The 6674-nt window shown below is 42.8% G+C and overlaps 1 protein-coding gene across 8 annotated transcripts in view; it reads left to right on the top strand.

The window, feature by feature from the left end:
• Positions 1-6674, top strand: part of LOC147336918 (protein NLRC3-like) — a 1139417-nt gene that overhangs the window by 659626 nt on the left and 473117 nt on the right. The window lies entirely within an intron of this gene.

Here is a 6674-nt window from a genome sequence, read left to right as displayed (position 1 = left end):
TGTGAACCTCTGATGGAGAAGCTGCTGAGCCAGAGAAACATCAGGACATGACAGCAGCTGCACTTATCTAACAACATGTAGCAGAGCTGATCTATGTTAGAGGATCTATCACAGCAGCTGAAGCCAAAGTCCAACACTGGATACCAGCTGAGCCTGTGCTGAGTGTAGTGTTACAGGAAAAGGGCAGAAACACTGGTAGCTCCCAGTGATGCTGACTGGGGCACAGAGCTGAATGATGCAGCATCAGGACACTGTTTCAGTCTGACTGACAGAGAAACCTGTAGCTGTATCTACATGTGAGGCAGAGGCCACACAAGCAGCTTTCTATGTTTCACAGTGACTGAGATCTTCAGTGGGGGTGGACATGCTCCTGTACAGACCTCTGAGGAGAACCAAGGTGCAGTCAAAGAGTCCAGTCTGTCCTCACAGATGTGAACATGTGCTTTCATCAGGTCTGCTGTCAGCTAGCAGGCTCACATCAGAATCACTGTTCCTGAAAAACACAGTCTGTGTGACATCATCAGTCAGCTGATGGTCCCAGATCTGAATGGTTTCTGTCTCTACTGAGGAAGTCAGAGAATATCACTGAGGTGTGCATCAGGTCTGAGTGAGCTGTGGAGGGACAGCTTTAAACAGTCCACAGGTCTCACGTCCTGCTCAGTCTGGTAGCAGATACCTCGTATTGTTCCAGATGTGCTGACATCAGCAGCAGCACAGCTGTGTGATACCATGAATCTCAGTTATTGATCCAACACACAGTAAATACAAAGATCAGGATTTCTGAGAGTAATCATTATGAGTCTGAACACATGATCACTGAATGTTAGTCTCCACAATAATAAGCTAACACAAGCAAACACAGCTTTCAGCTCTTATTTTGAAACTGGCTTATTTAGAGAGCTGTGATGTGAGCGTGCCTGGCTCTGAGGCACTTGGGTCAGCCTCTGTTGTTTAGAAGTGTTACAGACTGTGAATGACACAGACCTGTCAGTTTCCATGTTTGTCTGTAACACAGCTCAGGGCTCCATGCTGAACGCATCCATCCAGTGTTATTGATCCAGGACTGATACCAGCATTGGGATCAATACTACAACACACAATCACATGTGTCCACGTGATGTGTTTGACCAGCTTTATTCATTAATGATCAATCAGCTTATTTACTGCATCTGAGTCCAGCTTCATTTAAATGATCCAACCATGAAAATGACATCAGTCCTACAGAAGCACTTCATGCTAACAGGAAGTCATTTATTAAGGTGGAATAACACAGAGACACAACCACTCACAGCTAACCTGACCCCACTAACTGCATGTGTTTGGACTGTGGGAGGAAGCCGGAGTACCGGAGAGGACGCACACAAACACGGGAGAACATGAAGCTCTGAAACAAAGATGGTGGATTTGACCTCAGGACCAGGCAGGGTTACGGGGGTCATGACCCCCCAATAATAGATCCAGCTACACTGAAACTGTCAATTTCATTTACTTTTCCTGTTTTAAAGCTATCAGGCTGCTTTGTGGCTCACTCAATACTAAACTAAGATACTTTCAGTGTGAATCATTTGCAGGAACACAGGCAGGATTTAAAGTGCAGAACTTTACAGTCTCTGTCTCAAAGTTGGTCTAAACATGCTAACAGCTCTTTGTTTTTTTCAGTTTTCACTGGTTTGATGTAATGAAAGAAATTTTAAAGAAGCAGACGATTGTTGTTATTTTAGTTCTATAGTTTCATAAATCGTGGTGTGGATCTAAGTCAACATTCAGAATAAATAAGATAATACAGCACTTTGATGGTTGCCTTTGTATTTTCCCAGCAGTGCTCAGGTTGGTTCTCGGCTACATTTACATACAGATGTTAATGTGTTCAGCAGCTGGACTCATCTGAGGAAGGAACATTGGAAAGGTGCTCAGTGCACAACTGCATCACTAATTTTATGTAAGACCCTGTGTTTTATTGTATTTATATATTTGTAACATTTGACTCAAACACTTTTGGGAAGGATGAAAATGTTTTCAGGAGGAAGTTTTTCCTTCTGTCCGACTGCAGTACACACAACACTGCGTCTCCCCCCATTATCACACTTCCTCAGGCTGATGAGCGCCCCCTGGTGTCAGTGTTGATGACGTCATGCACAGTGAAACATAAACGGTGTCTGTTAATAAAAAATCATGTGTCCATTCTCATGTTTGCATCATGTTTCTGTAAAATCATCAGCTGTTTCTGAACCTTCTTCATTGTTTGACTCATTCCAACAGCTGTGAGCTGTGATGGAGTCAGAGCAGCTTCATCACTGATGTTCAGGTGAAGCTGAACTTAATAAACTGTAGAAATGATCAGGATTCAGGCTGGATGTGTAAAACACTTCTGTGTGAGGTCGCAGTGCTTCATATGTGTGTGTGGGCTGAAGCACACACGTGTGAGTCCTCAGAGGTTTCACACACATCACTGCACACACTTATAATCCTAGTTTAAGCTTGTGGATCATATCGGACACATCAGCAGCTCTTTGGAGACAAAGATTTGAGATTTAAGATGAGTGTTACGGCCCTAGCAGGGTCTCTCTCTCGAGGGTGCCTGTGTGGGCGTGTCCCACTACCTCCTCTGCCTGAGGTGCCACCTTTCCCTCCTGTACAGCTGACTCCCATCAGCAATTAAAGGTATTTAAGCCCAGAGAAAGGTGAGCTCTGGGCCAGAGTGCCATTTGTGTGGGTACAGCTAGTGAGCTGAGTGTTTTTGCGGTGTTTCCAGCTGGTGAGCTGCGTTTTCCTTTTGACCTTTTTGCATTACTGACCAACGCCTGAGTTTTGTTCGTGTTTCTTTTATGGTGATAGCGGCTTGTCCGTCTCTTTTAGTTTAATTACTTCAATAAAACTGTTTTATTTAACTGTTTCGCCTCTTGACTCCTTTTTCTGACCCGGTCACTTTTGTTACTTCCCCCTCACCGCCTAGACCCCCCCAGGGGAACGTAACATGAGTCATAGTCTTTCTATCCATGGTAGCTTCCACTGCTGAGGCTCGGGAAACATGAAGAGGATGATTAAGAGCAAGCATCAGCTCTGTCTCATCTAACTACACAGTATTATGATCATGCACTTATGTCTCAAACTAAGACACAATGAGACAAAATGAGTTCTGTGAGTCTTTAGATTATCAGTAAATTCTGGTGACAGTTTGACGCTCAGTGGAGCCATTTTTGGTTTGTGATGAGTGTTTTGTGAGCTTCTGTTTTGTGAATCGCTCTTTGTAATTTAGAAGATCGTGCAGAAATGTGCGCGCCCTTATCTGAGAGGACACGGAGAGAGTGTCGCAGACTCGAGGTGAGGAGATAAACCTCGGAGCTGGATGGCCTGCACGTTACCCATGTGCATCTTTTCAGTGACATCAAGTGAACCCATAATAAGCATTTCTATGTCTTAGACATCATGTCCATTTCTAATGAGAGATTATTTTTAAATGAGGGAAACCTGGTCTAACAACACGCTTACAACAGAGCTAAAGGTTCACCACAGTGAGACGGTGGGACTCTGATAAGAACTGAAACACTGTGTATGAACAGCTGAGACAAAACTATATATAAACACTCATTTATTCCAGTTTAGTTTGCAATGATTTCAAAGTAATGTGGAACGATTCATGTTCATGAGCTGTTACAAACACAACTATTGATTTGTCTATATATGGTCGGACTACAAGGCTTGTGTTGAGGCTCTTGGAATAATGTGTGAATTACAGCAAGAAATGATGGTTTTCCATTTTACCAAAGTGGAATAAAATCACCACAGCAAAGAAATCATGTTATTGTCTGCAGCTAAAATATATGGTGAACATGGTTTTATAATAATGTGCAAACACAACCTCACTCTGCTCTATACGAGGAGCCAACCACAGCTGTCCGGGTCTTCATCCACCACCTCCACCATCTTTGCTCATCATCATTCACTTAATTGCTGATTGGTTTAAATCAAACTCCATTACAGGTTCAACTCCATCATATAACAGCATGTTGACTTTGGATCTGGTGTGCAGTGCCACCTTAAAAGATGAGGAAACTAAGAGATTACAAAAAAAGAAGTGGAGGAGTTAAAGAGCTGCAGCAGATTAACAGTTTCTGACAGTCATGTGTTAGAAATAGGACGATTAGATGAGCTGAGGGATCCATCTACTGCTCAGTGAAGCCTCATCAGAAACAGTCTCAGTGGAAGGATGGCTCTATTGTTAAGGAAGGACACAGGCAGAAAGACTGGCGTCTGTCACACAGGAACTGGACTGAAAATCAGCTGCACATATTCATCAGTATGTGCAAACATATTATAGGTGTGGAATTCAGGACAGTACCATCAGAAGTTGATCCACTGTGCAAATGTCTGATTGGCAGTGGCTTCATTTTTCACTATGAACAAACTGCTAATGCAGCATCACAGGACGTCAGCCATGGATTGGCCTCCCCAGACCTCAACATTACTGAAACATCTTAACAGAGGATGGAAACAAAGGGAACCAACATCCAAGAAAAGAGCTGCTGCTGAAAACTTCCTCACAGAAAACACAAACAAGCTTGACTAAGAGACTCCAGGCTGTGCTGAATTATAAAGGTGGACTGACCTCCAGGGTCCTTAGTATCATATAAGCTCAGTTTGTGTCTTATATACTTTCCATTTATATAACACAATATATAGAAAGGAGGGTGGTTTAAGATGTGTGTAGAGTTTTATTCATTATCTTTAGACAAACAAAGAAAGCACCATCCATTCGTCTCCAGTCTGTATGAAAAACAGGGGAAAGGTCAAATTAAACCTTTGAAATTCCTTTCACAATAAATCCATAAATAAACAAAATAAAACATAGAAAAGTGTTTAAACCCACTTTTCCATAAAGCTGTCAATAGGAAATGTTCCAGTAAACATGTCTGTGTTTCTGCTGTTTTCCTTTCATGCGTCCACAGCTGACAGGTAACCCTATTGGAGTCGCCATAGTGACGGGTGGCATCTAAGCTTCAGCGTGTTGATGGGCACAGCCATGGTTACCACATCTGGAGTTGGTATACGGCGAGCTGTGAGAGGACAGAGATGGAGAACGCACATTTAACTCTTTAACAGGAGATACGTTACGACTAACAGACGACTGCTGTCTACATGATGTCTTTGCAGCCCTTATGCTACATGTTACACAACTTTTCTTCATGCCAACAAGACTCAGGTGCCACATAGTCGACACATACAGCTGATTATGATGCATGTTTTACTATTGCTATGTTCACATCATCTGCTTGGCTTTATTACTGAAAGCCTGGAGATCCTCTGACGTGTGCATGGCTGATGTGAAGTATGATTAGTCCTACATGACATCAACAACAGAGGCAATGAAAGCTTTGTTGTTAACAGGTTGTAGGTAAAGTCAAATGTCTACTTCTACACTTGTGTTGGGTAAAGTTCTTCTCACTGCAGCAGATTTATATCTGTGCTTTCACAGGGCGTGATGTGGAGCTCAGCGCTGAGGTGCAGGTCTCCTTGGAGACGGCATCCTGGCTGAAATATTATCATGCTTCCAAAACATTTCAGCTTTTATTTTGAAAGAAACAAGACTTGAAAACGAGTCCCCTTCTTCCTCTTTGTCTTTGTTCTTCAGAGGAGTGTCACCTGGACAAACTCAGGGCTGTTCTAGAGCCTTTGTTATTATTTGACTCCATAGAAATAAAACTGAATGGAATCAAACAAAAACTCCCAAACAGCTAAAACACTTTGCTTTATTCTCTTTTTTAACAAATACGTTGAAGTCCATCCATAACAACACAGCTGAGATCTCCTTTGTAATCAAGTGTTTCCATCCTTTGTACAGATCTGCATACAAAACAATCATTTACGTCCCACAGAAGTCTAGTTACACGTAACTCTACAAGAACTGGTGAATGACAGAAACATGAGACACATGATCACAGGTGATAACAAAAAGAGAAAGAATTCATGTGTTAGTGATGTTTTTCAGCCCTGATGGCTCATGTTGGAGAAACAAGCTGAGGTACGTGGAAAGTTCACACACACAAGTGGGCGTGAGCGCACACACAGAGAGAAACACAACTGAAGCATCTGTTTGCTGTTTCTGCTTTCATCATCTCTGCTGCTGTGTCAGGCTGGGGTCTCTCAGTGACGTGGTTGAGGTGAAGTATGACGAGTATCCCTGATTCAGTCCATCGAGACAAAGGGCAAAGAAAGCTGTTGTTAACAAACTCTATGGTGATGTGGCATTTAGCTCTGACTCTACGCTCTGCTGAATCCTTTGAACCTGCTGATCAGTAAAGCTCTACGTGCTGCAGCAGATTGACCTCATCTGTGTTCACAGGTGTGGACCTCAGCGCTGAGGTGCAGGAGACTTTCATTCAGTTCTCCCTGCAAACAGCATCCAGCCTGGAAATACTGTCATCTTTCCCACAAATGGTGCTCTTATCTCAGAGAAGAAGTCTGATGTAAATAACTGCAATCAACAGTGATGTTCTGCACAGATCACTTTTCCATTTTGCTCTCTAGATGAGTCCCAGCTGCCTGACCTTGTGTCCAGGTGATCGTCTCACTGAGGAGCTTTTGTTCTGAAAATCTCACGTCCATCACCTGTTTCCTTTTTACTATCTCTGCTCTTTCTTTATTCACAATGCTCATAATATCACACAATTATATTC

Source organism: Aulonocara sp. 'chitande type north' Nkhata Bay, linkage group LG3 (genome assembly GCF_057382095.1).
Source record: "Aulonocara sp. 'chitande type north' Nkhata Bay isolate Kocher_YH1m ecotype deep benthic linkage group LG3, A_spYH_male_GT1.1, whole genome shotgun sequence".
NCBI lineage: Eukaryota > Metazoa > Chordata > Actinopteri > Cichliformes > Cichlidae > Aulonocara > Aulonocara sp. 'chitande type north' Nkhata Bay.
This window is presented reverse-complemented; position numbering and strand designations above follow the sequence as displayed.